The following is a 10000-nucleotide window of genomic DNA, read 5'->3' as shown; positions in this document are numbered from 1 at the left end:
GATTACAAGAAGATGAAAGACAATAAGATTTTCACTCATAGAGTCAGTAACCTGTAACCAATCATGTATCTTTTTTGTGTTCAAATGCACAAATTGGAAAGAATTCTCATTTGGAAAGATCATAAATCTGCCACCTCTAATGTAATCTTGACAAGGCTGTTGAATCCAGCTAAAAGCGATTGTTACGCCTTTTGCCATAATTGTAATCATAACATACATTTGATATTTCATAACTTTCTTTTGTTCAGCAGCAAATGCATTATAAAGAGTGCAGTGTTAATAAATAGAGGCATAATGAATGCGACTAATTGATTTTGGCAGTCAAAGACTGGCATACTTTTTGTGCAATAGGGAATCCATTCAAAGAAGCTTAACTGCTTTTGAGTGTGAGGCTTCAGTATAATAATAGGATCTAATTTGGATTCTGTTGTATGAGGTGAGTCAGGCAATAGATGTGAGTATTTATGCACACTGTGATGGAGCATAACAACTATATTGTTATTGTTAATAAGTAAGCCTTTTTTTTAAAAAAAGGTACCAAATATCGTGGGCTGTACCATGGAAAAGGCAAATGTGAGATGTTAGTGTTTTAAAATGTCTGAACATGTAGATATTACCAAATGAGCTTATCTCTTTAGTGCTGGACTCAGATTTTCCCTGTGTGAATTACTCAAAACAGCAATGAAAATGCTGGGAGACAACACAAAAAGATTAAATTGTATGCCCAAGTGCAGAACACAGCCCTTTAGCAGGTGTTTAGTAAAAAATTAATTCCTTGAAATTCCAAGGGAGAAGCCTGAGGCTTTATGATGAGTATGACCAGTCTTACAATCAAGACTTTGGATGGATATCAAAACCAATTTTTGTATTCTTTGAGAAATTTTTATAAAATTAATCTACAGAAATGCAGTTGCTTTATATTGAGTATTGAATATGAAGCTGTATGCTTTCAGTAATTCAGCTACACATGGAGAGAGAGAGAGAGAGAGAGAGAGAGAGAGAGAGAGAGAGAGAGAGAGAGAGAGAGAGAGAGATCCTAAATCTATAGGTCTCTGTAGACGTCTACTGTGGAGAATAACTCAAGTTTTTCACTGATATAAGCAGAGGAATGAGATTCTCATAACATATGGCAAAGCTCACTGGTCAGGGACAGCAGAATCCTTGGTCCAACATCTCCTGTTATTTTTGATGCTGGGTTCACCATGCCAAGCAAGGAAGCCAATCCAGTAAAAATACCATTTCATTCCAGAGGTTTGTTCCACACACAGATAGTCCTTGCTTAACGACTGGTCGCTTAGCAACTTTTCAAAGTTAAAACAGACCTCCCAAAAGCTAATGAGCCAATTCTTAAGTTCCAGTGGCTTCACACACACACACACACAAACACACACTGCATTCATATGTCCTCATTTTGGGTGCTTGGCAACCATCTCATCTTTAGAGCCAATTGCAGCATTCTGCAGTCATGTGACCACAATTTTCCAGCAAAAAATGTTCATAGGAAAACTTGGATTCACTTAGCAACTGTGGCATTCACTTAACAACCACATCATTCACTTTACGACTATAGCATTCACTTAACAACCACTACAAAAAAGTAGAAAAAATGGATTGTCATATGAATACCTTGATCTTCATGACTTACAACAGAAATTCCAGACTCTGTTATGGTGATACATCCAGGACTACCTGTACTTCATATTCTACCTTTAATTAAATCACAATTAACATTTAATTCAATTCAGTGGGTCTTCAAGTAGATTATGCATAATTGCTATAGAGTTTATGCACAACAATAACAAATTCTTGAAGTTTTATGCTTAATATACCAAAGCATAACATCTCCTTCATGATATTGCACCACAAAGTTAACAAGTCCTAAGGTTAAACTAGATGGTTATTCTGTATTCATAACATCCACATGCTTTCCATTAGATAGGGTAGCAATTGATTTCTAGAAAGAAGATGCTCTTTAATTGTAATTAATTTTCAACACCATAAATATTTCATAACATTTGTTTACTTAAAAAGAATTTTTGTTTGTTTTATTCTTCATTGTTCTCTGGTACCACAGAAAACGCTGTGTCCAAATGCAGTTAATAAATATCAAAAATGGAAAGTCAAGTCATTTCCAGACAATACGCAATTGATTTTCCACCAATCAGAACAGAAACAAAGAGAGTCTCTTCGTTTATTTATGAGATTGTATTAAAATAATTGATCATTATTTCTAGCACTAATCTAGCAACTAATCACTATGTTGACAGAAACTATAAAGAAAATGCTATAAATTGCTTGCTGTCTTCTTCGTATTGCATGAATTTTGTTTAAATGTTCCTTAAATTGGTCAGTGTTCAAAGTATCAGAATCCAGGAATTAATAACAAGATAGTCTTAGAATGTTTATCTCTTTAATGGTAAGTAATGATTTGCTTGATTGTGATTTATTGAATAAACTATAATTAATTAAATTTGCACAACATAGCCAAAAATAAAGAACACCACATTATCATTTAATAGGATTCTCTCTTTCTCCTTCTGAAGAAGGGAAATCTTTGGATAACTTTAAGATCTTCTGAAACTTTACTTAAAGGCTGAAGATCTATCAACATGCCCTCTTTCAGTAGCACTGAGTAATATATGCAGTGGATTATGTAGGACATGTAAGATAGCATGTTACTGCTATTGTCCCTATGCTGACTCAGGAATTCTGGGAGTTGAAGTCCATGAGTCATAAAAGAGCCGAGGTTGCTCCTATCCTATACTATTCTTGTTTCTATATATTGCTATAGGTACTGTTAAGTATTTTTCTTTGTTTTTTAAATCTGGAATTCAAATTGTGTTTTCCTAAGAGAGTTTGTAATCTGAATTATATAGAGCTAGAATGTAGAAAAGAAACTCTCATCTGTCAAAAATGATTTATTAATTAGTCTCATACAGATGCTACAGTATTACAACTGTTAAATAAAATGTTGGGAAATTCAGTCATGAACCTACATATAACATTCTGTGGGTGTGGATACCTTCAAATTTGCTTTTACAGTTAGAGATTTTATAACAATATTTTTCCAAGCTGAAAAAAATATTTTTTCTCAGTATAAGCTAAACACTGTTTAACAAAAATAAAAAAATCTGGCCACAGATTTTAAAGGGGGATTATGCAAATTATTGAAAGTTAAAATATTCAATGCCTAAAATATTCAATGTTATAAGGATTGTATATTCCAGTGATGGCGAACCTTTTAGAGACCGAGTGCCCAAACTGCAACCCAAAACCCACTTATGCATCATCGGGTGCCAGGTGGGTGTGGCCCATTGGGTGGGTGTGGGCCATTGGGTGGGCGTGGCTGCAGTGGTAACAGCAGACTGGATGGGACTAAAAAGTTCAATCAATCAATTCCAACTTTGCAAGATTTTTTTTTCCCACGAGAAGTTGAAATTGACTGATTGATTGAACCTTTTTTTTTTGTACACAGCGGCGGAGGCCTAAAGCGAAAAGGGTTTATAAAACTTAGTTGAAGGCCTAGGACTGGGGCGACAGCGCGCATGCTCACAGAGAGGGCTCTGAGTGCCACCTCTGGCACCCGTGCCATAGGTTCGCCACCACTGGTATATTCCTTCTGGAAAGTCTTAGGAAAATGAGTGAAATTGTACTATTGTGCTTATGCCCTAGTTTGCTGCTGTGGAAACATAATGCTATAAAAGATAGACTTGGTCTCATTCAACTGGTCTCCATATTCTTGTGTAACCATATTAAGATTTAAATTTAATGACCTAATGCTTTTAAAAATACAACAATAATAGGACATCTTACTAATTTTAGTTGAATGTTATTACCAGATATATGACTAGAAATTAAAACGAGTATGGGGCAAGGGAGAATCAACAAATGAATAATAATCACAACAATTCACAGTTGCTATTTTAAGTGTATGAAATTAAATGATAGCTTCAATTGTAGAAAGAACATAAAATAGCAGCTTCAGGTTGATTGATGATGATGATGATAGCAAAGCCCAAAATCTACCTAGGCTTATACAAATCTACAGATAGTTCTATATAGTACCAAAAGGTTTTGCTTATTTAGAAAAACATTCATATTTCTTCTGAGATTACAGTAAAATAAGTCTTCTTTCCCTTTGTATCGCTATTTGCAGTTGTTGACCTCTTACCAATCATTAACTAGACTGGCAAGAATTTACCTCCTTAAGTGTCTTGTTTGTGAGGACTTCACACACTCATTGCCCTTGACAACAAATAACATATGAGCCACATATTTTTCCCCAGTTGTTTAGCTACATGTCTAACATACCATCATTGAAAGCTCTTAGAGATGAATAGTAGTTGTGGCCAAAAGAAGAATATGAGACTCCCCTGTATATGGGTAGAGTCTAATTATTCTTGAGAAAGGGGTATTTCAAAAAGCATTGACAAAAGCCCAGGTTGAGATATTTCACGAGTAATTCATATCTTAATGCACAATGGGACTGGAAATAGAAAAATTGTACTAATTTACATATACTTTAATAGATGTGTGGTTTGTTGCCCTGCTCTTGAATCAGTGTATGATTACTACTTAATGATAATTTCTAATACATTATCTGCCTTATTAAGTTTATAGATATTCTGAAGCCTCTTACTTATGGGCACTGTAGTAGGAAGGGGACAAAATCACATTCAGCATGGATCATATTTTCACATTTCAGAGCATGCATGTGTGATCTTTCAAGTATGTGAAAAAGGAATCCCTACAGAGTGTTGCACATGGTGTTTCCCTTCCTATGGAGACTTTCAATAGTTGAACCCATGACTAATAATCCATAAATAAGTATATGCTAAATTGTGAGGGTGCAGTTTCTGTTGTTAGAATTTCTGTTGATTTCAGATTTTAAAATATCAAGATAAAGCTAACAGCCCAAGTAAAATAATGAATTTTAAAAAGTCTTCTGTTCTTCATGTCTTTTTCATACCCCACCCCTAAAAATATATTACTATTTAAAATCCATAACAGAAGGCTATGATCTCAATATGACAATGTGTCCCAATATTATTTAGTAAAAGTGGCAGTTTCAGTATTTATTTTTGCAGTAGCAGGATTTATGTGCAGTACATTTCTGAAGATTTACCATGTTTATTTATTTACCAGATAGCTTTTATAGAGATCTACATTTGTGTGAGAATACAACTAGAGAGAGAATTAGGAGGAATTGACTTTCTGATTATTTATTTGTTTTCCTGCTTTTAAAACCCCTTGAATGGCAGCAGCAGCACTTCTTTTTAGTATTTCATTACCAGAGAAGTACTTTCTCCTATGTCCCCCCCTTTCACATGTATTTTATAGATATTTAAATCTTTTCCTCCTCATTTGCTTTAAAATAGACTTTATATGCTTTCTATTGTTGACAGCTTTTTGTTAGTAAGGCATTGCCTCTCTTGGTATGTGTGTTTGGGACCGGGTGGATACTACACCTTTTCAGTTCCACAGGGATAGGACCAGATGGAAGAATTTGATTATCCAGCAGTAGAGGACCAACTGTTCAGTTGGATACAGAATCGGGAGAAAAGGGTTGAAGAGATCTAAAATGGCTGTCGTATGTGGAGCCAACAGTTTCCGAAGGGAACCAAGCAGGCACTGAGGTGTAGTAATGCAGAATCTCTTCCAAGTACCAGCTGGGGCTTTCAGGAGCTGCTATCCCCATAGCAGACACTCAGCAGGCTCCAAGCAGCTTGACTTTACCATATGTGGAACTTTTTATTCTCCACCTCACTCCCCAGAGAGACAGGCCACTGGGACACCAGAGGCAGGTGAATTGCTCTTAATGCAGAGTACTAAATCACTGGGTTAACATGAGAAGCCTGGAGAGAGGAAATGGATCTGCAGAAGACTGACTCGGACTCCCTTAACCTTGGAGCTATTCTGAGTACCAAAAAGGATTGCGCATAATGTTTCATTAAGCTTTCACCTTGTGCATTCACACTCGGTTTTATGCAAGTGACCTTTTTCATCCTTGTACATATTTTCTAAATGCTTTTAAAAAGCTCAGTCCTTCAGAAGGCTAACAGTATGTGTGTGTTTTTTTAAAAAAAATACAGAACAGTGTCTTTAACAGAAAGGGAAAGCTGAATTGCTTTGCCATGTGTGATCTGTAGGAAAGACTGTCTTTTCTGTGTTATTTTTCAGACAGTCCAGTTTGACAGATGGGAACAAAGCCACCAAATAGTCCATAATTCCAGTTAGTTTAATAAATTCAACGCTCCTCCTTTGCCACCAAATGCTTGCTTAATAATAGTTGAGATGGTTCTGAAATATTTTGGCCCTATTTAAATCTGAATCATTTTACATTATTTTTTCTTTCGTTCCTACCCGCGACATATGGTTGGTCTCAAAGTCAAGTATTTTTATAGAATTCCTATGCAATTATTAGAGTTTCTTCTTAAAAATGAGCATTTGGATGACTAAAGTCTCATGCTCAGTTCTAGGATCACCTGATTTTATACTTAGATAAAAATATCTTAAAATATCAGCTGATATATGTGTAAGAAAACAATTTCTATCTATTCTATCTAGGGTTGCTGATATTGTGTAGGAGGTTTTTTTCTTTTTCCTTTTAAGATTAGCTTTATTTGTCTGCTTTGATTTTCTCCATTATTTGGATTTTTTTTTAATTTAAACAAGTGTAACCATCCATAGTTGATAAGCTTTTGTTGAAAAAAAAATTCTTCAAAGGAAGTGCACATATTTAGTTAAAAATATTTTTGTCCATTTCCAAATAAATGGTATATTGGCATTTTTCTATTTTAATAGGAAAATTATTAGATGTGGCATCTGAAACCTGCCATCTGGATGACAGTTTTGTGATTTTCCCCCAGACATCAGAATGTTTTGCAAAGGTGAACTGTGTCTACCTACGTGATAATATCCTTTTTTTAAAAAAGGAGAACTTGACCAAGGGATGCTCCTGGTTCTACATTCATTAAGTACTCAATAATATAAGAAATAAGTGTTTTAACAACAGTGCCAAATTCATCCTTCCAAAACCTGATATCCACTAGATATATGATTCCCATCATTCTCAAGCAGTATAATCATTATTTCTTTTATTGTAAATAATGAGACTAAACGTTAATTGACATCTGTCACTGTCATGGCCATATAGTCAGTTATAAAAAAGGCTTCAATCAAGAAATACATTTTGCAACAAGAGTTTTTATTTCATGAGTCTATTTTATTTCAATGAGCCTATGTGTGTGTCTACATACTGCACATATTCACACACACACACACACACACACATGTTCTGATTGTGCATTTGACTTTTAATTTTTGTATAATTCCTTTAACAAAGTACATCTATTATCTCAGTGGGTGAGTTATGTAAATAGCAATGGACTAATTTTCTTATGGATATTCCATGCAGGATGTAAGTACTCCCAGAGCTAATTTCAAAGAACTAAAATAAAAGATTGGGGACCAAACCATGAAGATAATGAGCTATCCTCAAAAGTTGAACCAGGTGAGATATTGCACTTGGCTTGGCTTTGGGGATAAACCAAGAGACCACACAGTTCCATGGAATGAATTGTGAGTTTTGATTCTATAAAATGGTTTAATGCATTTTAACGTTTTCCTATCCAGGGCTATAAAAACAAACCTAAACCTATAGGAAAATAAATAAGGAACTTATTTATTTATTTATTAAGAATAATTGAAGAACTGACAATATAATTGGGCAGAACCTGGCAATAGAGTCAGAAACTATATGTTGTTGATGAAACAGTAGAATAATAGAATGAGATACCGCCATCCATTAGTGATGTACTAATAGGGGCATTAGTATAATGGAGCTCCATTCAAACAGGACTGATCAGCAGTAAAATGTTACCATATTTGCCCTCCAGTATTACCAAAGGCACTGAAATGAACTAGAGCAAAGGCTCTTCAGCAATTTATTTTTGAAATGTGAAACCAAGTAATAAGCAGAACCATTCCAATCTCTCCCATCAAACCTATGTTAATAAATTTAGATAGTAGTTGTATCTGATTTCATCAGAAGAGCTCAAATGCTGATAAAGATCTCAAACACCTCTTCATTCCAGTTTTTCGTAAAGCATATACCCTTCAAGAATATAATAGAGAACAGAAATCTGATGTATAATCACTCTATCTCAACTTGGTATTGTAGAGACATGTTGACTTACATTCCAAAATTGCTGGTCAGCATGCTCAAAGATAATCCTCCCCTCCAAATACCTAAAAATGTGAAAGGTGAAGCTGGTTATAATTTCAAATATCTGAAATTCAGCTCATCATCAGGAAAATTTATTAAGGAAAGTGACATATGTTTAAAGAAACTGAAAGAAATTTAAAAAAAGGCAAATCCTTGTTTACAAGATAAGCACTAGATACATTCCTGGTAGAATTTTTTAGTCTTCATGCCTTAATTTTAAATCCTGGTTTGAATGGGAAGGATGTAAAATGAAGTCCAGTAGTCTACCTTTCAACTTCAAATTAGCATTACTACTAGAATCCTACCAAAAAATAATCTCTTCCCCCTCACTCTTTTTAATTCATATTACTGTATATCCTCCTTCAGACCAGAAATGTTTATATCCCAAGGAGCGATAACAGTGAACTGCTTTAAGTATAATTGATTTTGCTTGAGGTACAAAAGGAACACCAACAATCCAAACAATGGTTTTTTGGCTTCTGAAGCAGCAAAAATGTGTAAGATATGTATGAAAAACAAAGTCCTGACAGAATTCATAGAATTCATTTATAGGCTGGAAGGGACCTTAGAGGTCTTGTCCAACACCCTGTCCAAGGCAAAGTCCTTATACCATCCCAGGCAAACAGTTGTCCAATCTTTTCTTGAAAACGTCCAGAAATTGAGTACCCTCAACTCCCGAGAGGCAAGCTGTTCTATTAATTAATCAGTCTTACTGTCAAGAAATTCCTCCTTATTTCCTGGCTGAATCTCCATCTGATGAGCTTCCACTCATTGCTTCTTGTCCTGCTCTCAGGTCCTATGGAAAATAAATCAACACCATTTTTTCCGTGACAGCCCTTCTAGTATTGGAAGATTGTTATCATGCCTTCTCTGAGCCTTTTCTTCATTGGGCTAAACATACCTAATTCCCTTAGTTGTTCATAACCAGACCCCTTATCATTTTTGTTGCTCTTCTCTGCACTCTTACTAGGGCTTCAGTATCTTTTCTGAATTATGGTGACCAGAACTGGACACAGTATTATTCCAAGTGTGGTCTCACCAGTGCAGTATAAAGTGGTACTATCACTTCCTGTGACCTTGATGCTGTTCCTCTGTTGATGCAGCCTACAACTGCGTTGGCTTTTTTGGCAGCCGCAAAATACTGCTGACTCCTAGTTAAGCAGTGATCCACCAGGACACCTAGATCCCTCTCACAGTTACTACTGTTGAACCAGGAACTTTCTATTCCATACCTATGCATTAGACATTCTTCAGAAGGTGGGAATTGCAATATCCAAAATTCCAAGCCAGTACGGCCAAAGATTACCAGACAGGGGGTTCCTTTTACTGCACTCTTAATACATCTGGTGGTTGCCAAGCCTAGCTTAATCTATTCAGTATTATGACACAATCATTCTTTCTATAGGCATCAGATAAAACAAGTCAAGCTCTTTAGTTTTTTTTTAAGCTGTGCTTTCAAAATAACCTTTTGGTTTACCTTATTATGGATCATACTAATGCAAATCAAAACCATAAGCAGAAATATAGGCCAAAGGATATTCCCTATTTTTCTCACACAAATATATGTAGATGTGTAAATTGGCAGATACAGACATAACTGATTCAGCTATCATTTAAATGCTACTCCTTTGAAATTAAACGAGCAAAGCCTTTTCTATTGTTTTTGAACAAGCCTTCAGTAAAATGTACTTTCCTATTATTTTGCTGTTATCTGAAAAGTCTGACTGATACTGGAAGGAAAGCTACAGAAAGGTTTTCTGAGAGCTTAAGCCA

At 35.3% G+C, this 10000-nt stretch overlaps 1 protein-coding gene across 1 annotated transcript in view; it reads left to right on the top strand.

Moving 5' to 3' along the window:
- Positions 1 to 10000, top strand: part of ZNF521 (zinc finger protein 521) — a 294787-nt gene that overhangs the window by 172204 nt on the left and 112583 nt on the right. The window lies entirely within an intron of this gene.

The sequence above is a fragment of the Protobothrops mucrosquamatus genome, unplaced genomic scaffold (assembly GCF_001527695.2).
Source record: "Protobothrops mucrosquamatus isolate PMUCROS unplaced genomic scaffold, P.Mucros_1.0 scaffold_11, whole genome shotgun sequence".
In the NCBI taxonomy this organism is placed as follows: Eukaryota; Metazoa; Chordata; class Lepidosauria; order Squamata; family Viperidae; genus Protobothrops; species Protobothrops mucrosquamatus.
Note: the sequence above shows the minus strand (reverse complement) of the source record. Positions and strands in the feature narration are given on the sequence as shown.